Below are 24,976 nucleotides of genomic sequence, written 5' to 3' on the forward strand. Positions count from 1 at the left end.
TCCCAACGCCCCCCCACTCCCCCTGTCCCCCCCCCCCCCCCCCCATTGTGGCTGAGGGGACGGGAGGGTTGCCATGTTGTGTAAGCGGAGAGCCCACAGGAGCTCTGCAGCTGTTCGGCGTTTCTCCACCGCTCCGCCACAACTGGCGTATCACGGAACAAAGCGGGAACGCCATCGGACCGCCGGCAGGAACGCCACCGGACCGCCGGCCCGGGCAGCCTCGTCTTTCATTTCACCCCCCCGCCCCGTCCGCCCGCCCGCTACACCCCGCCAGGCCTCTCCGTTTAATCTGGGTTTGGCTGGAGACACCGCGCGTGACAATGCCCATAACGTTCTGACGCTCCGCGTTCGCCCGCTGGACGACTTCCTTCGGCGCCTCACACGACGTCACTGCGATAGCCGCACTGCAAAGCCGCAGATACGCTTTTAAACACGACTGCGTACAGCTCCTTACTCCACACCATCAGGCTGAAAGGGTGACCCTCTATAATCCCTCCCGTCCACATGCTTCTGCTTTTCATTTCTTAAACAATTACAGCAGCTAAATTCTGTAAGTATGTTTTTCTATGTGTGGCGTATACAACATTCCCACCACAAAGCCATAAGCCCTTTAGAGGACAAAGGGACCAGCTTCACATTCCTTCACCAGGACAGTAAACACAAATGGCTCCGCCCGACTCCCGAAATGGCCACAGCTGCTACTGACACGGGAACAAAGCCCCGCCCCTTTCAGACATTCGGAGATCAGACGCACCGCAGAGCGTTCTCTCGCACGCGCTACCCATAGACACGCCCCCTGCTGGTGAGGAGAGGCAAGGGGACTGGACATCGCGAGGTTCCGGAAACCTCCTCGGTCGCGGGCCGGGTCGGACAGACGCCGCCCCGCCCCCCGCCGACCGACCGACCGCGCTCTGCTCTGCTTCTCAACGCCGGCGTTCAGCGGGAGCGCTGACAGACCCTTTCAGAGCGGCGCACCTGAACGCTTCCCGCCGCAAACGCGCCTGTGTGCAGCTTCCTCCTGTAATGGCCGCTCGACCGCCCGCGGCTTTCTGTTCGTTATGCTCTCTCTCCGCGGGGCGGGGAACCTTCCGCGTGATCGATGAGGCGTTCCTTCTGTGCACAAAAGCGTAGCGCGTGAGTAATGTTTCCGAGGAGTTGCATCGCCGCCGCCGTCGGAAAAGCCAAAGAAAACGAATCGGCCGCTGATTTCCGCCAGACGCCCCCCCCTGACGCAGGAGAACCTCCCTCGCGTCTCCGCAGTCCTACAGTGCAGCATCGCCAGGACATGGCACGGCTCGATCTCTACAGGACCGTTACGTCGGTCTCCAGAAACGTCCGGGGAATATCCTTATTTGATTTATTTCTCTTTGCTCATAGGCCTCCCTGTATCCAACCAGACCATCCCACTTAACTGAGGACACAGGCACACGCAGAACCCAGGAAAGGAAGCTTCAGCAGTAGGTATCCGCAATGGCCAAGGAGAGCGTCATGACAAACTTCTGGTCCTTAAATGAAATGTTTCTGATCTCACTCCGGGGAAACAATCTTTGGCGTCACACACACAGACACACACACACACACACACACACACACACACACACACACAGTCACACACACACACACACACACACACACACATACACACACACACAGTCACACACACACACACACACACACACACACAGACACACACACACACACACACACTGACACACACTCACTGACACGGCTCATCTCTACGCAGTCTTGTGGGAAGCCGTGCTCTAAGCATACTCTCTCTTCCACGGCGGTGGGTCGTTTTTTTATAAAAGGAACTGCACTCTGCTTCCAAACCTCCTGGAACATCACCAGTTCACTCACTCTAAAGTTTTCCAGTGTGGGAATCCCCCACTGAAGCGTTAAACTGAGTCCTGATGACCTCGCAGTTTGGAATTCTCCCAGGAAAATAATCCCTAAAACTGCCCAAGCACCCACAAAAGCGTGAAACTCAGAAAGCCAAAAATAGAGTTTTTAAAAAAAGCATAATAGGTCTAGGCATTCCCACTGAATTTCCACAAAAACTAATTCAAAATTGGTCATTCAAGTAAGGATGGACTTTGCCCAGCATAAAGGTATAGTTTTATTGATATCCTGTTCAGACTGCACATGAAAATACAGTCATGCTATAGCTGAACGAACCACTTCCTTCAGAACAGAGGAGTCGATTCATGACTGTTAGTGTAGTTACTGAAAATACAAGGTGCTGACAGACTTAGGCTAAGTCTTATATGATGGCTTTTCATTCACAAAATAAAAGCCATGCTTAGCTATGAATGGTATTGATATATCGGACCTATGGTTAAGATACATTATCTTCTGTTCATTTTCTCTAAAACTTTTGATGAATCCCTCAAAATTCGTTCACCATCAAAAAGCAACATCTTATTTTTTCCATTTGTAAAACTGAAATGTGATAGCGTAATTTTCGAAGAAACGAAATGGCGGGTTTCGCCACGCTACAGTAAGCGCAACGCATCGAGTTAGCGCACGTTAAATTATTCGGAAATAAACATATAGAGTTTCCCTGGCCTAGCGCTCTGCGCCGCGCCCGCAGCTGAGCGTCACGCCTCGTCTTTCAGCGCGAGGAGCCGAAATGCTACAGAGGGCTTAGGTTTCGCCGGAGGCGGGAACCTCAGGTGTGCGGTGCGGGGGGGGGGCGGGGGGGGGGCAGGGACGCGCGCCAGACAGCATTGTTTCTGCAGGGATAAACGCGGGATTACCTGCAAATCCCCTCCTTTCACAGAGGGTTTCTCCGCTCTGTCACGCGCCGTGTACTTCACAAGGGGCCGAGGCGTTAGCGCTGACAGGTAGCGCTGTCCCTCCTAGCGCACGCCGGCGCGTTCTGCAGCCGAAACAAAACAACGGCGGCGACTGACAACCGGGATCGCAAAGCTCGGATGCCACGAAAATGTTTATCTCTATCGATCCTCCTGATGTTTGGATGTGAGTGCCAATTTATATTTTTTTTCTCTGTCGAATCTCGCTGCCGTGGGATTCAGGCAAGTCGTTGACTCCCCTGGAGCTGAACCTTGCTGACAAAAGTAAATGAATAGTACAAATAAAACTTTCAAAAATGCTTTGGCCTCCAATTTTAAAACAAGAATGTTATTTGGATATACTGTATATTTTCAGAAAACAGTGAATAATAATAATAATGGTGGATTGCTCATGCCACATATTTCATCTTGAAATTTCAAAGCCATTTTGTGTTAAAACTCTCACTAACTGTGAGGTAGAGAGACATTATTGATCTTAATGAATCCTTACATATAAAGAGAGGGGAAACTGAGGGTTCACAAGTGCACAGTCCTTCAGTTACGTCTCCATGGATACGCGCGCCATAACTTCATAACCAAGCCAGCGCGAAGACAGCCCCAGCACCGCATCTGTTTTCTGTAGACAAGTCCGGTTCTGTCAACAAGTCCAGTTCTGTCAACAAGTCCGGTTCTGTCAACAAGTCCGGTTCTGTCAACAAGTCCAGTCGACATCAAACCGCCGCTCTTCAGCGTTCCGCCCCGTACCGTGGAATTCACCGTGACCCCTGCCTGGGACAGTCATCCTCGCAGTCACAGAGAAATTAAATCATCAGGCTTTTGTCCGCGGTTAAAAAGCGGGTGGCAATACACGCCGGCACGTAAATACAAACGGGCGTAAAGTACGAACGGTGTCTGTCTGTCGCCGTGGTTTCAGGAGAAGGACCCCCGCGGGAGATCACAGGAGCGGCGAGCGACGAGATGAGCGCACGTGAACGGAGGTCAAATCGCTCTGTAATCGAGCCATTACATCAATTACCACCGACGTGACTGCAGCCGCCTCTTCGCCTGGTCGCAATTATGGACCGAGCGGCGGCTTTCCCTTCCCCGCGCCGCCCGCGAAGCGCCCTGGGCCCGACCGAGCGGCGGCTCTCCCTTCCCCGCGCCGCCCGCGAAGCGCCCTGGGCCCGAAACCCGAGCTGGGCTCGCGGCAGCCTTGACACGGAGGATACCGTCCTTCCAAAAGCCTGTTCACAAAAGGGCCTTTGATTTGACGCCATTTCCTAGTTTCCCTCCACGTATTGGAAGCGAGCCGTAAACAACACGAGATGGGGATACAGATACGGAGGAGGAGGTCGACCGAGGGACAGGGAGGAGAGACACTGGAACATTCCTGAGCCCGGCTCTCGACACCAGAAACGCAATTACCTGGCCCGTACAGCGCCATTCTCCTTCCACAATACGCCAGAAAACCATCAATCTGCCTGCATGAGAGAGAGACAGAGAGACAGAGAGAGAGAGAGAGAGAGAGAGAGAGAGAGAGGGAGTCAGAGGTTCTGACTTGTTGCCTCTGCAAATTTATTTAATTAAAGTACAAGTCAAATCCCTGCAACGACACGCATATTTAGGAGATTATTTATCTATATAATAATAATAATAATAATAATAATAATAATAATCATAATAATAATCATAATAATAACGCAAGGCTAACTAGTCCAACACTAGTCTTGCATGACAGATAAGTGCTTCCAATGATTAGAACCCAACTCCCCCTTCCTCTACACGAACAGCCCCCTCCTGCCCTGATTGGACCCCCCCACATGCCCCAGATTATACAGCGTCCAGCCTGAGCAGCTCACAGATCATATTCCTCAGCTGAATTCTAGAACACCCCTCCTTCTTCCATCCTGACGCGTAATATGACCCAGATCAAATTGATTAGGCCCTGGATAATAATTATCCTGTGGTTAACCTGTAAAATATAAAGTGAAGTATTTCATGCGTGTATAAATATTCAAATATAAATATGAAGTATTTTTAGGTCTGTCCGTGTGGGAAGCAGGGAACTGGAAGCCGGAGCAGGGCAGCCCACCTGAGTTTCACTGTGAGAAATGAGTCAGTCTAATATGTGCATGTGCCCCTGCTTCAGCCTCTCAGCCAGGGAGAGGGTTTACTGCAGGTCACCTGACCGGCTTCAGCCTCTCAGCCAAGGAGAGGGTTTACTGCAGGTCACCTGACCTCGGACTCCCACACTCGACTCCCTTCAGCTTGACCCTACCAGGGAAATAAATCAACTCCTGGACAATGCCCCCAAACCCCCCCCCCCACCCCCCCCCCTTACTAACCACTTTCGGAGTCACACGGCCAACTCTCAGATCAGTACATCGCAGATCAGAATGGTGCCGGATATCAGCCTAATACAATATCAACCTGCGAACTGGCAAAGCTGTTGCCTCGCCCCAGTGCCACAGTTTGACAGGTAAACACCTAACTACCCCCCCCCCCCCTCCCCCCCGGGCACTGGACAGGCCCATACACGACACACTGAACCACAGCCTGCAGCTTGTAAGTCTAGCAACGTGCGCGAGAGACAGAACTACTCAGGCCAGCCGGACACGGTTTCATGATTTTTTTTCTTTTCTTTTTTTTTTTACACGCTTTGGCGATTTTCCTGATGACTCTTGAGAGGTTTACAGCATCATCTTTCCAGCGCGGTTTAAGACGAGCGAGTCCTTCACAGTAAATGAGCGCAGACTCAATCACGCAGAGGCTGGGGCTAACAGACGTGCTGGGAAAGGACAGGGCCCATCAGCCTGGGGGGGGGGGCATGTTCTGACCCACAGCGCCGACCCGGGACGACTCTAAGAATACTCCGTGCCGTAGACGAGGACAGGACGACGGTTCGGTAAGCCGATCTCCAGGGTCTGGGCGGGGCTTCTAGCCATGGCGACGACTGACACGGGATAGCGTTTGGGTTCCCCCCCCCGCGGGTACCTGATTAAAATCACCCTGCCCCGTCACAGAGCAGACGGCCCCGTGCGCCGAGAGGCTAGGGTAGCCAGACGGCCAGTTTTCAACCGGAACGTCCCGCTTTCAAATGGTCTGTGCAGGTCTGGTGTGTCCTAACGTCCGGTCTGAGTAACCGCTGGAAGAAAATGAACCGACAGTTTGGACTGAATTCCTGAGGTTCCAACGCCGGTCCCGCGGGGACCCCCCCCCCCCCCAGTGCCCCCCCCCCCATTCCGGTTCGACAGCCCCTGACCTCAGATTTACGCCTCTAGCTCTGCATGTTGTCCCGACACTATTCATTTTTATTGTGAGAATGCGAGTTCAGTCAAACACAAACTGAGCGGCATGACTTTTATTCTTCCAGTCACAGAGAAGAAGAGGAGGTTTAGTTATGAACCGGGCACTCTGGGGTATAAACATCGTCTGCACTCTGATTTCTCTGTGATTCCCCCCCAGCCCCCCCCCCACACCCCCCACCCCCCACATCCTGTGCGCTGACTTCAAAGGCCGGGCAGTGACAGCTGCGATACATCCCCTCGTCACCCTCGTTAAGAGAACGGCCTCGCTGCTCCCAATGCCGGTTTGACACCCCAGACAGGCGTCCCATTGTCAGGGCCTAAATGGGACCCATTCTCCCCCCCCCACCCCCCCCCCCGCCGCGCAGTCCGCGAGGCTCCTGCCGCTAGCGGCCGCTTTTATCCGAGCGACAGACACGCTCGCGCGACAGGCGTCTGTAAGGCCCGACCGTCAGGGTGCGAGTCCTTTCCCAACGAGGGCTGGGCCCCACGCCAGGCCCGGAGCCCCAGAGACGCAACCCGAGCTGGCAGGGGGGTCGCTGCGGTGGGGGGGGGGGGGTGGCGAGGCTCTAGGTGGCGCTGAACCGCAGCGACGTTCCCACTCCAGCAGGGGGCGTTTTACTGCACATCTGCAGTAAGACGCAGGAGTTCCCCCCGCAGCACTTTGCCACCTCCGAGCAAGAGTTTCATTTTCCAAATCACAACTTGAGATCATTTTTTTGTTGTTTTGTTTTGCACCTGACTGTAACCACATCAAGCAGAACTGAGCTTCAAATGAAGGAACAGGATATGCACACGGCTCTATATGTACGACGTGCAGGGTTTCCAAAGCGTTAAACAGTCAGATGTCTTCTGATCAGCGCCACCTCCCCTCCTGTAGCACTGTTTGGCCTGTATGGTGCAAAATTGTCACTGTCTCCTGGGAAACTGTGTCATAGGAGTTTGTGGACTTCCGCTGCATCACCACCAGCCTCCCAACACCCCCCCCCTCCCACCGCAACCACCACCACCACAAACCCTCACTTACTCCCCCCCTCCCGCCCCCCCGCCCCCCATAGTGAGATCAAGGTGACACAAGTGCTGAATCAGAATGGGGGAATAAATAAATGCACAGAGAGACGCATGCATGGAGGGTTTCATATACACACTGCACATTCAGCTCACGCTCCGCATGTAAAAACTGCATAAAAAACAGGGAACCTGGAGATGAATACTGAGCTCGGCCGGCAGGAATCCTGAAACCGAGGCCGGGGTTTGGGTTCATTCTTTAACCGTTTTTTAAAAATACGACTGTGACCTCCGCCCCCCGCCCCCCGCCCCCCGCCCCCCGCCCCCCTCACCCGCCTGTCTCCCTCCCCACCTTCCCAGGGAAAGAAAAGGAGAAGAAAAACAAGCTTTGATCCGCGGAGGTCCGGGGCGGGCCGGCGGGGGGGGGGGGGGGGGACGAGTTGAGGGAGCCCCCCCCGCCCCCCCCCCCTCTCGCCTGTCACACGGTCCGACAGGCCGGTGGGCGGAGCCTCTCTCTCTCTCTGAGGCGCGGATCCCGCCGCGCGGCTGACCGCAGCTGCTGTGTAAATAATTGGCGGGCGACGCCCCTCTTACAGGTCAGCGACCCCCCCCCCTGCCCACCCGGCATCCCCCCCCGCCCCCACCCACCCGCCATCCCCCCCCGCCACCACAAACCTGCACCCGCGTCCCCCCCCCACCCGCTACCACCCCGCGGTTTCATGTTCCACCGCTAATTAAACCCTGTCCTCCTCCTGGTCCCAGCCAGAAAAGTGAGCACCACGCCACACACACAGACACCCCCTGTCTCCGTGACAGCCCTCCCCCCCGCCCACCGCACCACCAGCTCACCGCCGTACACACAGCACACGGCACACACACGCACTCACGTTATTATTACTGACGCCGCGAGTGCAGCCCAGCCCCGACTGCTCTGCTCACACCGGTTTGCTTTCCTCAAATGCTGAAGCACAACCCAGCACCTGGCGCTCCGCCTCGCTGCAGACAGCGCCTTTCATTCCTGTCTCACCGGCACACCACACACTGATTTTATACCACCTCCAGACAAAAGTCAACCTGAATTCAAAGTTCACGACAACCATCATCCATGCAGCCTCAATATTATTCATCTCCAACATTAAAAGGAACAATGGCCAACTTACTGGGTGCAACTTTGGAGCTCGTATAAAATACACACATAAAAAAAAGTTTCACAACAAAACACTGCTCAGACATAGCTACAGGTTAGCATTACCTCACCTGGAGAGAAGCCTGTGTTGTTTGAATTTAAAGAATCCTCATGAATTCCCTCTCACCTTCATCATCTCATGTTGCACACAGAACAAGCCGGATCAAATCCCAAGATGCTCTCGGTAATTAAAGCCGTGATCTGAGTCACCAAGGAACAATCTACGAATTTTCAGCTCAATATTTGTTGAGGTCCTTGATACTCCTGACAACAGAAGGAAGGTATGAATGTGCTACTCAAATCATGTGAGTGAAATTACGGGCAAGAGCATTAGCTTCCCGCCCCGGGAGGCGCATGTGTCAGGCGGAGATGTCTGCAGTGAGATTAAAGACCACTCAGACGCAAATAAAGATGATGTCACCACCGCCCTCCTGCAAATGAGTTAAGGGCTCCTGAGGTGACTGAACAGTAGAGCGAGCTACAGAACAGGCCAGCGCACCCAAGCGTATGCACGCACACACACACACACACGCACACACACGCACACGCGCACGCACGCGCACGCACGCCCGCACGCACGTACATGCACACACACAGAAAGGGCTCTTCACGGCCCGGCCTACTGGTCACACAACAGCTGCGCTTCGCGATCAGAAACCACTTCAAAACGAAACCCACCAAAACAAAGATGGATGGAATGGAAAGAAGGAGTGAGGGTCGGGCAGCTCTGTCATCGGCATCAATCGCTCGCACGCTCTCACAAGCCGCTCGGATCAGGCGGCCATGACAAGCATTCCCAGCATTCCCTGCATCCAGGTTTAACCCCCCGCCCCAGGGACTCCTGGGAAAAGGAGCTCAGCGGGTACGCTCACAGCGAGTGATGTCACGGCGAGCTACAGGGTCGCGGGAACGCACGCACGCGTGGGGGGGGGGGGGGGGGGGGTAACTGCATTCACGGCGCGGCGGCTGGGTTCGGTTACTCTGAACCATCAGAACACTAACGCAGCGTTCATAACCCGGAGGGATGTTCAGATCCGTACAGTCACTATGGGTGCCCGTGAGGGTCAGTCCCACAGGAGGCCCAGCGTCCAGGCCTGAGAAGTCATGGGCGACGGCCACGCCCGACTGAGCGCGCTCCGTAGCGAGGCGCCGTCCCGCCGTTTAATTACCCACGGCGAGGAGAGCGCCGCGCTGCGCCTCCGCCTGTCCCATCAGACGGGACGAGACGGGCTTTAATCTGCTCACGGGGAACCCTCAGGAGGACCATAACACCCCCCTCACCCCCCCCCCACAAACCCCCTCACCACCCCAAAACAATCTGCTTCAAAGTGCGACGCGAAGCGTACTCGCTGTCAATCATTCGTTTTTCATCAAGAAAATTCCGAGCCTGTTTTTGACTTTTTCTTTCTTTTCTTTTTTTTTAAGGCGAAGTCTCGGACTGGTGATCTCGGCTCCGCCCGTCCCAACGAGCGACCGGGGCGCGTGTCGGCACGAAAGCGTGACAGCGGGTCACACTGCCCTCCCCTCCGCGGAATGTGTGATGGATGCTGGGGATTATTGGGGGGGGGGGGATTCGGGGGTGGGGGGGGTACAGATGGCGCAGATTCACTGCGTCGCCATGCCGACATGCTTCCAGCCCATCGATCAGGCCGTCCGCGCGGCAGCTGGGGGCCGCAGGCCAAGCGGGGGGGGGGCTTCAGACCCGGCGACTGACCTCGCCTGAACCCCCCCCCCCCCCCAAAACCCGCGGAGACCGGCGCTTTCCACCGATCGCTGGCGGACCGCGGAGAGCCCGGACAGAACCTCGGCCCGAACGCCGTTATCAATCAGACAACATTCTTTACCGCTCTCATTAGCCGTCCCTGTCCGCTTTCCCAGAATTCCTGGCATTTTCAGAGGGGGGAGTCACTTTTTAGTGTCGGGACTGCAATGCGCTTGAATAAATACTAAACTGCTTTAAATTGACCACTTGACCGGGCTGCATGGACGTGACTGAGCACCACTGCGTCAGAGCTCTACTCTTTTGTCCCGTAGACTAAATTAAAAAGGCAGACTGAACCTAACAAACACCGCTAAGCTCCTACAAAACACGCACGTCATCCACAAAGTACGTCTGACCTTCATTTCCACTGCTAGCACCAGGAGGGCTTGCAGCGTTTGTACATGAGCGAGAGACCGCTTAAGTTTAGCATGTGTGTACCGTGAAAAAGACAAACCTCCTTTATGACTGGCCTGGCAGTGGAAATGTCCCAATTACATTTTCGGTGCTCAAGTTTCGTTTTGTTGTTGCTTTCTTTTGTTAAGTTTCACTTTTTTTTATTCTTTTTTTTTTTTTTTTTACTTGGAAAATCTGCCAGGACTGTTTTTCTATGAGAGCTTTGTTCAAAAACATTTGAGCAACCCTGTCCTAAAAAACGTGGTGATGATTCAGGACACAACCTTTCTCAGATTCCATTCAGACTGCTTTGTTAAACTTGTTTTCACCCTATTCCACCGAACAGAAAGACTCCCTGATCCACGTGTGCCTTGTCCACCAGCTCACTGCTGTGTCCCATTCTGTGAGCATTTGGCCCCTCAGCGAATAGCACGCCGTCTCCACCCTCCGCCCCTCGCTTAGCCCCGCCCATCGCGGCTCCACCTGGACGCAGGTAGGTTTGAGGACTTCTTTGCTTTCGCTCTTTGTTAGGGTACGGAGAGTTGGAATGGGCGGCAGTGTATGGTGTACTGGTTAGGGAAACAGGGCCTGCAGGTTTGATTCCCAGGCAGGACACTGCCGTTGTACCCTTGAGCAAGGTGCTTAACTCCAACTGCTTCAGTAATACAGTATATCCAGCTGTGTAAATAGATATTACATAAAAAATTTGAAAGTTGCGTAAGTCTCTCTGGATAAGAACATCTAATGCCTGTAATATAATGTAATGGAAGGGGTGGCTGTCCCATAATGCCTTGTTGAAGGAACAGGGTGGGGGGGAGAGAGCAGGGGGTCCCGAAGTTATGGCTGGGGGTGGGGGGGGGGCAGTGGTGTTCAGCTGGTGTACGAGCCTGCCAGTTTGGGGGCCATGACCACACTCCACCCCTCCACTGGCTAAACAGGGACCTCATTCTAAATGTGGCCAGCCAATCCCAAGGAGGAATGTTATTCCTGGAGACCAGAGATGTCCATACAGACAGACAGGCTGTTCATTCCAGCCTGTTTACACAGAAGGGGGATGGGGGGGTGGGGGCTTTCGCTATTTTTTGAGGATTAAGAGTGGGCCGGGGGCTCTTATTTTGGGGAGGGTCCATAAGCCTCACCTACAGCTAAACTCCTCCACACAGAGGGTCTGCTCTGTCCTCTTCAGCTGGTTAGCAGAAGAAACCAACAGGCTAACGAGCTGTGAAGATAAGTACACAGCATCACACTGTAAGACAAGCCGGCAAATTACACCGTAACCACCAAGCGATTAGTGGGTTACTGACGTGCACCTACTGTTTATCTACAGCTTACAATCACATAAAGAAAACATGGGGTAACTGTGGGGTAAATGTGAGGTAAATGCGGGGGTAAATACGGAGTAAATATGCCGTAAATGTGGGGTAAATACGGAGTAAATATGCCGTAAATGTGGGGTAAATGTTGGGTAAATGTGGCGTAAACATGGAGCTCTCCCTGTTGGCACTCTCTTCCATGTTATCTTGTATCAGTAATATCTGACCCCTGACCCCTGCGTCACCAGCGCGAACGCAGCTCAACACGGGTTTGGGGGGACGCAGTGTCCGTTTGGGGGGGACGGCGGGCTCTGTGAGAACCGGCTTCACCCAGTTACCCCAGGAGCCGGCGGTCCTGCCTCTCAGGGGTAACTCCCAGTCAGGCCCAGGGCCCAGACTCCCCGCTGGCTGACAGTGAAGGATTAATTACAGCACATACGGGGGACTGGACAGTTTACACGCAGCGAGGGCCACACCAGCGAGGAGGAGACTTTTATTACGATTATTATTATAACTGGGCCTCGCTCTACAGATACACACCGCTCCACACAGACACACGCCGCTCCACACAGACACACGCCGCTCCACACAGACACACGCCGCTCCACACAGACACACGCCGCTCCACACAGACACACGCCGCTCCACACAGACACACGAGTCCAGGGCGTGGAGCGGTGGGGCGTGGAGGAGTTTCCACACAGCCAGTCGTCCAGGTATGTGTAATTAAATCCGCGGGCTTGTTTGGAGACCTCTGGGAGTTCCTCTGGAGCTCGTGTCTGAGGGCCTCTCTCTCTCTGGTACCCGCTGCAGTGCGCCACACACACACGCGGTTTTTCCCACCGCACACAGAACTCCTGTCCGGACCGTCCGGCGACGCAGACGACTCCCGGGAAGCGGCAGAAACTCCCATAATCGACGAACTCGGCCCAGAGCTCGCTACGTCCAGACGAACTCGGCCCAGAGCTCGCTACGTCCAGACGAACTCGGCCCAGAGCTCGCTACGCTACATCCTCCGACTTCCTGCCTCGGCGACGCGCAGGTCTGGCTGCGAGTCGCTAATTAACTGAACCTGGTCTTTTTTTTCCTTCCGAAACTTACAAGCGGACTACTGTACTCGTGTGTAACGCAGCGAGGCACGGGGGGGGGGGGGGGGGACCTGGAAAACAGCTGTTCATACAAGCTGCCTTGGTTTTTACGCTAATGTGCAGAGGGGGCCCCTTTCTCCCACAATGCCGCTGTTGTTGTTCCGTAGCGTAGCGGCTAAACGCGCAGCCCTTGATTTCCTCGTTAGGGCGGCGAGGCAGAGTGGACTGCCGCTCGTCTCAGCGAAAGGCGAGAGGTGCAGACCTCAGAGACAGGGCAGCCAAACACCTCCACGGCCTCTCTGCACTCGGAGCTAACCGCAGTTACAGATCACACCGGGCTCTCTTTCCGAAGGGACAGCTGCTGAGGAAGCGTTTAAACTGCGGGACTGGCCGAGTTTGAGAACCGCTGATCTGCATAATATTCAGAGACCTGGTGGAAAATGTGTCTTTATTAAGGTCAAAATTCCGTTTTACGGCTCACAGCAAGGCTCAAATTTTGCAAGGCATGTGAAAGTCCAGCTAATCTTTTTCCTGCAGAAAAATCACTTTTTTTTTTTTTGTTTGTTTAATTTGGCATCAAGCAAGTTCCATTTCACAGCTTCTTCACCCAGCCCTGACCAGCCCGGTCCAGCCAATCGCAGCGAGCCGAGCCGGGATTTGGCGCTCCCAGCCCAGTCCAGCCAATCGCAGCGAGCCGGCCTGGGATTTGGCGCTCCCAGCCCAGTCCAGCCAATCGCAGCGAGCCGGGCCAGGATTTGGCGCTCTCATGTGTCGCTGAAGGCTGAGGGGATTGTGGGAATGTGCGATGGAGTCGGCCAGCGTGAGGTACGGCTGTAATGTAGCTTGGACTGAAACTGGACTGATGCTTACATCACTAGGGAAATTTATTTAACCGCACCGATGTTTGTTTTCTATGTCCTTTCGTGTAAATTCTCTGTGTACACAACCTAACGTGAGCGAGTCTGCAGCACTTCCAGCACAGTCCACCGGACCCTGCGAAGTACGAACGCTTTGGGAATGGGCGTCTTTCGCCATGTTCCTAAAACAGGCCGCCCTCTGACTGTAGATTAATAATCACACAGTAAGCAGGACCTCGGTGAAACGTTCGTTTTACACGGCCCCTTTTCAACATCGTCCCTTTTCCTGACGTGCGATCTTTGCCTCTTTTGCAACCTGCTTGATGTTGTTCAGGTCCTTTCTGTCCACCGCCGCTGACTCACGCTGTACTGTTTAGCAAAAGCGCTAAAGACACGATCCATGTCAAACTACGTCCATAACCCTCCCTCTGCATAATTCCCTCTGCAGATTCAGATAAATTGCGGCCAGTTTGTGACACCTCCTCAGAAATGTGCTCCCCTCAATCGATTTTAGATGAAACCTGACTCACAGAAACAGAGGGGAAGGTGCTTTTTTTAATAGTTTTTGCATCAATGGAAATGGCCCCCTATCATTTTAATGCACAACCGTTCGCACCATTGATAATAACAAAGAGACTATTTTATACAAGCACTTTGTTAGACCGATAAGTCCATCGTTCATTATGCCTTATAAAAAAAAAGCACGATAAGGCTTAATTGCATAATGCATCATACTCCGTTTTGTTTGACCGGTGAGTCCACAGCTCATTAACATTTCCAGCACCGCCACAGGTAGCCGCCACAGCGCCACAACCTCAGCACCTCCCAGTACAGCCTCAGGATGTCTACAGTCAACACCGCACCTTTGAAGTTTATTTCTATTCACCAGCGACTGTGACGGAATGAGCTTCGCGCCGTGAAGCGCATGTTCTGACTTCCTGCGCCACAAAACCACTTCCTCTCCTCCTCTCTCTCTCTCTCTCTCTCCGCGCAGAGCGATGCAATTTAAACCCCCTGGGAGGCCTCCCTCTCGCTTTCACTCGTTCACTTTCTCTTCTCCATCCTCTCTTTCTCTCGGTCGACGCAGAGAGCCCCCGGCCAGCCGCCTCACACTCCAGCCCCCCCCCCCCACACACATCTGACTGCGATTAAAAACAAGGCGTGAAGGCTGGTTCCACCCCCCCCAAACACACACACAGTCCACCACTTTCCCTCAACCCCTAAAACACCCCTCCCCCCCTCCACATACGCTTCAAAATACCCTGCCCCCCCACCCCACCGCCCCTCCACCCCACACCCCCACCCCTCCACCCCCCACCCTGCCCCTCCTCCCCACACCCCCACCCCCACCCCATTCCCTGATACAGTCACGCTTCTGTGCAATGCTGATTAACTAGAAACCCCAGGAACTTGAGGAAGCGGTTTATTGCACGTGTGCGTCTGTACGCATTAATGTGTGTGTGTGCGTGTGTGTGTGTCTGAGTGTGTGCGTGTGAATGCATGTGAGTACGTGAGAGTAAGTGTGTGTGTGTGAGTGTGTATGTCTGCATGTGTGAGTGTGTGTGCGTCTGTACGCATTAATGTGTGTGTGTGTGTGTGTGTGTGTGTGTGTGTGTGTACATTAATGTGTGTGTATGTGTGTGTGCGCATGCTTAAAATGACAAGAGCCAAAAAAATATCTAGCCCCTTTGCTGCAGCCCAGGTGGGGATAAAGGAGAGAAATGGGGTGAAAGGGTCCTCCGTGCGTCTGTTTGCTTTTTTAGGCCTCCAATGAGAACGGGGCTGTTGCCACGGTTTCCATACATTACAACTGAACTGGGAAAATAAGTAAGAATCACTATATAGGTATAATAACAGCAAACGCAGTACAAGCAATATAAAAATACAAGCACTTGCAATGTCCTTGAATGCCTCACTTTTTATCAAACAACGTCACCGATAACACCTTGTCTGTAAGAAAAACCCACAGATACTGCGCTGTTGAAGACACCATCAGTTATTTCTCATTACTGATTTTTTTAAGTTTTTTTTTTCTTTGCCTTCAGAGGCGCAAGTCATAGCTTGACAAAATTTTCAAATGTGCCAGAGATCAAGCGCTTTAGGGCCGAGTTTAGGAAAATGAGTAATATTGCCAGTATTTTCTCATTATAAGAAACTGAGGAATACACAGCATCAATCTGTCAAAGGGTTTTTTTTTTTGTTTTTTTTTGGAGGGAAAAACTTTGGTGAAAAATTAGGCCAATCACATTAAGAAAAAAATTCTTAGCATAAGAAATCCCGAGTCAAGATAAATAAGGAGAAAGTAAAGATGTTATTTTCTGCGCCGTGCCCCCCCAGGGCAGCAGGGCGGGTGTGTCATTGCGGTTGGCTTTCCCCCCGAGGAGGATGTGTTTCTCAGAACCAGACGAGGGCCGAGCTGAACGCCCCGCCCCGCCCGTGCCAAATTTAACCACACGAGCCACCGAAACCAAACCCACCCACAGCCATGCGCGCCCAGTTTGGCTTTTTCACAACCCGGCGGTCAAACGGACGGACGAGGCCGCACACCGAGCGGGCAGCCGCACGACGGGCTGTGAGCCGGAGTCGCGACCACCGCTGGGCTCCCCGGCAAAAACGGCGGAGCGGGGGCTGCGGGTTTGAAGCAGAGGGGTAAAGCGGCCCGGGGCATTGTGTGTGTGTGTGTGTGTGTGTGTAAAAGTGTGAAGTAATTTGTTTTGGCGGACTCGTTAATCCAGCGGTGTGTGCCCAGCCCCGCGCCGGGCTCCAGCGGCGCGCTACGGGTGTTAGCGGGCGTGTTAGCGGGCGGGAAACGCCCCTCTGCGCCGCGAGGCTATTAGGAGGGCTGCCCAATCGAGATTTTCCATCTGCGCTTCCAAAAATATCTTCTATGCTGCTCTGAATGTGGCCTGCTGTGGGGAGACTTCCCCCGCGGGCCCCCCTCGCCTGGTCCGTCCCGCGAACGAGGAACACCTGACTGCCCACCTGCACCCCCTCCCCAGCCCCCCCCCCCCCCAATCCCCGCCCCTTTACCGGGCACACCGGAACCCCGCTCAACACCGCTGGTGTGAATGCGGCTGCCAGATATGCCTCTTCCTGCAGGCCTGCTGAGCACAACGCATGATGTCAGCAAAACCCCTCCACTTTACCGCCGTCTAATTCTGCGGGTTTGCTGTGATCTGTCAGGCCCAACAGCTCTCTCTGTGAGGCCCAACAGCGCTCACTCTCTCTCTCTTTCCCTCACTCTCTCGCTCTCTCTCTCAGTCTTTCTCTCTCTCTCCTGTGTCTCAGATTTTAGTGTGGATACTGACGGAATCAACATGGTTCTGGAGTGTGCTTGCTCTGGCTGCAGTCCGCTGGTGAAACAGCTTTGCTACAGCACCAGCAGTGCTAGCAGCTTCAGCCAGCCTGGCCCTCAGAAACGCACCCAGAACCCCAGATAATCAAGAGGCCCTGACCCAGCAGTTTATGGGAAGTCAGTACCTCAGTGGAAAAAGACTGCAGGAGATTGAGGGACTTTTGAATCCGTGCTGAATTCAGTGTGCATGTTCAAAGTTTGAATCAGACACTGAACCCTTGCTTTGCATCACAACTCATTCAAAACCACTGCATTCAAACACAGTAAAACCTCCAGCACTTCACCAGCAGAATGACCATAATGCATTAATAACAGCATTACAGAAATAATTCAATCAGGGATTAAGAAATCGCATCTCTCGAGCTTCGGCGCTGGTCATACGATCCATATAAAACACGCCCTTTGCATCCCCCAAAAGGGCACTTGCTTAATGCAACGCATATTACGGTTCATAATACCAAATCAGCAAGCTTTCCAAAGGCACACATCTAATGAACCTTATCTGCTTTATTTACAAATTACTTCAACAGGGAGGGCTTTTTTATTGCTTAATTTTTTATACCCTGTATCATACCATTTATGTGGTGTAACGTAACGTTTTGTGACCATAAAATAAGCTGCATATTCAGAAGGGGAGCAAAAGACATTCTGATATTGCGAGTCATAAGCGATCTGACGCAGGCGAATCCAGTCGGCGTTTTTGAAACGGCAGAGAGGGCTTATTGTGTTTATGTGAAGGGTTCGTACGCGGCGCAAGGCTTTCCCAGCAGAGTGTGGGCTGGGATTCAACAGCAGGCGACGGCCGCTCTCTCCCGCGACAGCTACCGTAAACACCCGCGGCCCCTCGCGCTCTGTACTCGCTCTTCCGTTTCGGTCTGCGGAGCCTCACCGCCAATTTCTTCCAGAAGTATCGGCGGTACGTCTCTCTGCCGGGCTGCGCCTCGCCGCAATAAACAACAGACACCGGGGTGTGTGCGTAAGAGGTTACAGCGCCGCTAAAAAAAATAAATAAATAAAAATAAAACCTGCTGAAAATGCAAGACACCGTTTCTCAGCGATGCGTGAAAGTGTTTAATGGGAGTGTTTTCCGGTCTGGTCGGCATGTGCTGTCAAACGACCGCAGCAGCAGCAGCCAAAAAAAACCGCCTCGTTCCTGATTTGCATGTAATTAAAAGTCACGCGAAAAGGACATTACCATATTATTACCATTATAATGCGACACCTGGCACACGTCTCGTCTTTATCAGGTAGTCGGGTGACGTGCTGAGTTCATGTCAGACAGTTCTAAATATGAAATGTGTGCTTGTGATTCTAAGCCTATGTGTTCAATATTCCTTAACGCACAAGGAGCATATGACTATAAACAAATTAATTAACATATTAGGACTGTGTTGTGACACCTCATATGGAAATGTGCTGCCACTGACTAACCCATGTTATATATATATATATATTCTGAGAGAGGGGAGCAAGCATTCCATGGCAATAGTTACATGTGGCAATAAAAATTTTGAATCGTTCTTGAATCTTGAATATCTAAGTATCTCTGAGTATTTTGCACATGCACACACCTGCGTACACGTACACACACACACGTGCATTCACATACAAATTCACAAGAACACGCACATATATATAAAATATTATATACGATTGACGAATAACTGCACGCAGAACAGTCTCGTCTTTGGCAAGATCGCACATCAGACGGAGATGCAGATCGAAGTTCATCACTCAGATTGTTGGCATTTCTTCAGAGCGTGTGATTTACTCTCTCAGACAGGCACGCGCACATCCCTCTTCTCCGCGAACACAAGCCTTTACTGCATCACTGTTCCAAACGTCACAGCGACACAATCATCTTTTGTTTGTCTTAGCGAAGGAGGAATTATACACATGCAGGCCAACAGGCCTGACGTATGCAGTACATCGTCTTCCACAATTTAAAGCAGAGTAATCAAAACTGGTGTTTAGGGCAGGGCCTGTGGTGACAAGCTCTTTGCTTAATAGCTCAGGAATGCTAATTAAATTCAACAGGCCCACAACATCCCACACAGTGTGAAAATATATATATACGCAGGTTCATCAGCGCGCTCAAAACGTGTTGCTAGGTTCCTTTTTTTTCTCAAAAGGTGCACTAGTCCGAAACCGCGGCCTACATTCAATCAGCATTTGCACGTAACATTTACTCTCAATAACCGCAGGCTCATTTAAAGTTAATACGGTGACCACCGGACTTTACAGTCAGCCTTTATAGGAACTACAATACATACATGTGAGACAATCCATACATGTGAGACAAAGTTGGGGACAAGTTTAGACTGAATTCACAGCTGCGTTCATCTCCTTCAGGGTTAGTGGAAAACTTCGAATTTGGTTTTCAAACATTACTGGCATCAGCAATTACATACAGATAAAACAAGGTAGCATCCATAATGTAGCACCACAACACTGAATCTGGTATCTTCAATCTTTATACTTAATGAGACCACAGCTTCCGTTCACACATGGCTCTCAGAGATAATCACGTGTCTCCTTAACCCAGAGAGACATTTGTAACTGACACTAGGGATGCTCTGGGCACTCTCAAGCTGAACTTGACTATAATCAGAGGATTCTGAACACCATTTTGCAGGTTTTGACATAACGCAGAGCAGTACTCCTTTGTTTCTGAGCAAACACCAGACTCAACAGAGGACAAAAAAGACGTTGGTAGTCCAGACATTGCTGGGGGAGGGGCTTATTCTGTCTGTGCGGGTCAATCACTGTGATCAGCGGAGGCTTGACTCTCTCGCGTCTAACAGTCTGAACACGTGTTCTCTGTGCCTCTGTCAGTCGTTCGCGGTCACATGTCACAGCTCGCCGTCTGCGTGTCACACGTTAGCATTGCCTGTGCACCACCTGTATGTGTGTGTATCTCAGCTTACAGAAGGGCTACCTGTACTCTTACCTGTCTGAGCCAACTTCGTTCCTTGTAACCTCATCGGTGTCAGCTCAAACGTGATGTCAATCTCAGCGGCACTTCAGAGGCATTGAGCCGATTGCTCTGCAGATCTCAAGGTCAAAGACAGTTAAACCCAGTCCACTCGCTTCCATAGTTCCACTGGACAAGGGGCAGACCGTTGCTAATTTGACCCATCAGCTCCTTATAATAATTCAGTTACTGGTGGGTAAACAGGGTAAACTCAGGACAGTTCGGGGCTGAGAGACACAGAGGCACCAGGGTGTACCCGGGCCTGGAGTCCGTATCAGGGCCCAGATAACGAAGTTTCCCCTTCCCAGGTAAAGCAGGCTCACTGTGTCTGTCTAAGTGGTTCAGACACGACTGCTGCCTCTCCCAGGTGTCACATGGCAGGTACCTCGTGCACAGACCGGCTGCGTATTTCACAGAGAGGGAAAGAAAACGTGAAACTGAAGCACTGCCTTCATGAATCCAGCCTCTTTCAAAAAAAAAAAGTTAAAAAATGGGGGAAAAACGCGATTATTTCCAGGCTATTGAATTAGGTCAGAGAGAGCCATGCGATGTCCGAGCAGCAGAGTAACGTAATTTGATTGTGTTCTCATTATCCCTGTGTGCTGTTTCTGAGCCTGCACAGGTGCCTTCGTGAGTATGCTCCTGGGAATTCTTCATTTATTTATTTATTTATTTTTATAATTTATCAATACTTTTCAGGGGTTTTCCTCTTTTTTAACTTTTAAAAATAAAATTTAAGCCCCACAACTTTACAGGCAACTTCTAATGCCACATCTTAGTGGGCTAAAATATAAGGCCATTTATTCCCGTGTGCAATGTACAGCCGGAGGGTTATTCCAGAGCGTAGAGAAGCACTGCAGCGAAGCTTCGATAATGTTCAATATTTAACGCAGCTGTGCTCTGCATGAGAACCTGGACCACAGTGCATCTGTGCATGTGTGCATGCATATATGTGCCTGTGTGTGCATGCATATATGTGCCTGTGTGCGCATGCGTATATGAGCCTGTGTGTGCATGCGTATATGTGCCTGTGTGTAGGCATAAAATCTCCCAGCAATACATATTGTGTATTTTAGACACAGCGACACCAGCTGAAATGTGCCTGACTGGATCAGAATTTCCCTCCACAGGTCAAACAGCATCTGGCGACGCAGGAAACCGCTGTAATTAGTTCATTGGCTTTTGGGCTGTAAACAGAGCTTGGAGCAGAATCACATACATATTAAAACATGGGGGGGGGGGGCAGGGGTTTTACAAACAGTCCGCATACCTCAGAAACCCATAACATCAGCAGCATTTCATTATGCGTGCCTTAAAGAAGCCCCCAACCCCCCCCCCCCAGGACCCGCTGCCTGTGTGCGTAGAAAGAGCAGAAAACCAGGGAGCCAGACGTTTCGTTCAGAAACACACGCTGGCAGCCAAGAACAAGGCTGAGGACATACTTGGGTTCTGTGTGTGTGTGGATAAATTGAGCACGGATGCAAATCCAAAACGATGCGCTGACAGGAAGCAACGTTTGCGTTTGTTTATATGTCCCATCAGCGTATACGAATGTCCCGGAAATCGCACCTGTTTTCAGGACAACATCGAACAGCATCGATCACTGGTTTTCATTCTCATCAGTATTCATGAAAGTGATTCCAAAATACACTGCGGAAATGACTCATAATTCATCGATATTACTCATTTTTCTGAATGAATGTACTATGGGTTCCGACCCTGCACAGCCGGTCGCTACGCTACGTGTCAGACTCTGTACGTTCCCAGTAGAAAATGTGGGATTTAGATCTTGGCATCGTATAGGATGACATTATATAAGACCTGCAGGCCTAGCATCTGTACCATTGACATGCCTAACCCTCCCTCCCCATCCAGCAGCTGTTCCAAAGCTTCAGGCGTGACCAGGGCGGAGTCCTGCTGGGTCCCCATTGTAACAGAATGACATCACCAGGGGCCTGATGTACAGTATAGCGCACCTGTTACTGTTCCCAAGAATCACACTGGAACAGATTTTGATAACAATAAACTTGAATTTTTCTAAACTATATATTTTTTTCCTTGAGGTGTGATCTGTCCAATGAGCACTCACAAGAGCTCTTAAATAAGCTAAGCTGTGCTCAGTGAAAGGCATTATTATTATAATTCTTAGCTCTGTAACAACCAACACCAATAGCAAATCTGTTCTTTCAGCCAATTTGTTTCAGAGTTCTTCATTTAGCCACTCTGGCTACACTAAAATATTTAACAAGACCGCCCAAGGTCTCCTACATATGTGGCAGGTTGAGAGCAGTCTTAAGGCTGAGGAATATTTACACATAACTCTTACCTCCAGGAGTAGGGTTACATTTCCACTGGCCCCAGAATTTTCCCACAATTAAAGAGGACACAGCGCAGCTGCGAGCTCGGGGCAGCCGAACACGTCCGGCTGCAGGGCTGCCGTCAAGCTCTGGCACGGCTGGCCTCGCTTGGCACACGGAGACAGGCTGGTTAAAGAAAAGCAGAATACTGCCACCAGGGGATGGCACAGGGTGGCATGTAACTGCCAATCAGAGGGAGGAGTCATCAACCCCGAGCCACGCGCTGTCAATCACCGACTTATTTCGACCAATCATAAGACTGCGTTCAGTCGGCAGGTGACAGACTGCGGAGGCTGTCGCCGCCCGCCCCCCCCGGGATTTCCTTCTCCAAGTCTACCGCTCCAGCATCGGGGAGTAACGAGAGGAGGTGGCGTGGTGGTTAACTGACGCAAATTCAAAAAAACACAACAGGGGCGATTCTGTAACTGCAAACACGGGGAGCGGGGGAGGGGGAGCAGAGTCTGAGCTCTTGGATATGGTTACCCCCCCCTTCCTCCCCCTGCCCCCCCTCCTTCCCCGGGAGAGCGCTGGGAATGATGGATGGCACAGACTGTACTCGCCAAAGCCACAGAGTCAAAGTGCACTTCACAACACACCACTCACCCACTACAAAACCCCGGCCAAACTGCACCTGACCGAGGCCATGCAGAGGTGCACTCTGGGACTGAAACAGAGCTGGGCTCCGGGCCCCAGAAGAACAGCGGATATTTCTGTCCCCTATGCGGGAGAGTATTTCTGTGATGGGAGGGAATACGAGGTGTGAGACCAATTTATAATTAGTTATGTGTTCTTATTTGATCTGTATTAATTTACCCCAATGAACAGGACAGGCTAAAACATGTCAGATGCTAATTGTAAGGAGTGGCATAAGACAAAGGGAATTTTGAAAACTGATTTCAATGCTTTCTTTTTCCGTGTGCATATGAGGTCGTATGAGGTTAAATTGTTTTTATTTTTAAACTTTGAAAGCAACCAAATTCTGCTCATTTTGCTCTTGTTCATCATGTTCGTGAACAGTGACGTGAACAGGGACTTAAAAATAATATTAAACCTAAATATATATATATATATGTGGATTTGCATGAATATCTGCTTCTCAACTTTGGCAGACTGCTCCTTTCACATTCCAGGTGACCTCTGACCCCCGATGAGCGAGGTCACTTCCTCTGCGAGGTCACTTCCTTTTCCAGTTATCTCTCCGCACGCTGGCCGGCTGGGGATTCGCTGAGCACTGAGCGCGCAGGAAGTGAATGACATCTGCAGAGCAGCCAGTTCCTCTGGGGCACCTCTCCAAGCGCTGCCCCAAATCCTGTTTCATCACACGTCCCTCTCACTCTCCCCCTCTCTCCCCCTCTCTCTCCCTCTCTCTCCCTCTCACACTACCCCAAATCCTGTTTCATCACACGTCCCTCTCACTCTCCCCCTCTCTCTCTCTCCCCCTCTCTCTCCCTCTCACACTACCCCAAATCCTGTTTCATCACACGTCCCTCTCACTCTCCCCCTCTCTCTCTCTCCCCCTCTCTCTCCCTCTCACACTACCCCAAATCCTGTTTCATCACACGTCCCTCTCACTCTCCCCCTCTCTCTCTCTCCCCCTCTCTCTCCCTCTCACATTACCCCAAATCCTGTTTCATCACATGTCCCTCTCACTCTCCCCCTTTCTCTCTCTCTCCCCCTCTCTCCCTCTCACACTACCCCAAATCCTGTTTCATCACACGTCTCTCTCTCTAACACTACCCCCCTCTCTCTCTGCCTCTCTCGCTCCTGCTCTCTCTCTCTCTCCCCCTCTCTCTTTCCCACTTCCTCTCGCTCCCTCTCTCTCCCTCTCTCTATCTCTCCCCCTCTCTCTCTCCTCACACTCCCAGCCCGGCTCTCGGTGTGCTCTCCTGCTGGCCGGTTCGGGGCAGGCGGACGGGGGGGCTGATCCCATTAGCGGTAATGTGGTTTAATACCGATCGCGGTCGATGGGCCGAGCCGTCAGTCAGGAGGGGAGGGCGCTGCTCGGAAGCCCGCTGTCGTTTCGGCAATCGGCGAGCCCTCGTACGCTAAACAGGCCCCCGGCGCCCCCCCCCCCCCAGTGCGCACGGCGAAATCCAATAACGGCCGTCCAGGAGAGGCTGGAGAGCAGGGTCAGCTCGGCGAAGACGCGTTTGCACCTTAGCAGAGCTGTGATGAGAGATGACTCAACAACGAGACGAGCCACATTATTATGGTCTGGACTGCACTCTAACGCCCTAAAACCTAACCCTAACCCTAACCCTAACCCTAACCCTAACCCTAACCCTAACCCTAACTCTAATACGCCCCAAAACCTGAGCCACACGATTATGGTCTGGACTGCACACTAACACGCCCTAAAACCTGAGCCACACGATTATGGTCTGGACTGCACACTAACACGCCCTAAAACCTGAGCCACACGATTATGGTCTGGACTGCACACTAACACGCCCTAAAACCTGACCCTAACTCTAACACGCCCTAAAACCTGACCCTGCACAACACACGCTACGCCACAACTACACCAAAAAGTGCAAAAAGCAAACCAGCGAGAAATTTTTGAGAAATATGGTACGTATCGCA

The 24,976-nt window shown here is 52.0% G+C and overlaps 1 protein-coding gene across 4 annotated transcripts in view; it reads right to left on the minus strand.

Moving 5' to 3' along the window:
• bmpr1ba (bone morphogenetic protein receptor, type IBa) overlaps positions 1-24,976 on the minus strand; it is a 102,942-nt gene that overhangs the window by 61,600 nt on the left and 16,366 nt on the right. The window contains exon 3 of one of the 4 annotated variants that reach the window (XM_035380092.1): positions 4,221-4,276. The exons of 2 other annotated variants lie outside the window; for them this stretch is intronic. The gene's annotated coding sequence lies outside the window, so the exon portion shown is untranslated. Of the gene's footprint in view, positions 1-4,220; positions 4,277-20,012; positions 20,032-24,976 lie in introns of those variants that run through there. One more of the 4 variants, XM_035380095.1, reaches the window with a different exon arrangement.

Source organism: Anguilla anguilla, chromosome 10 (genome assembly GCF_013347855.1).
Source record: "Anguilla anguilla isolate fAngAng1 chromosome 10, fAngAng1.pri, whole genome shotgun sequence".
NCBI classification, from domain to species: domain Eukaryota; kingdom Metazoa; phylum Chordata; class Actinopteri; order Anguilliformes; family Anguillidae; genus Anguilla; species Anguilla anguilla.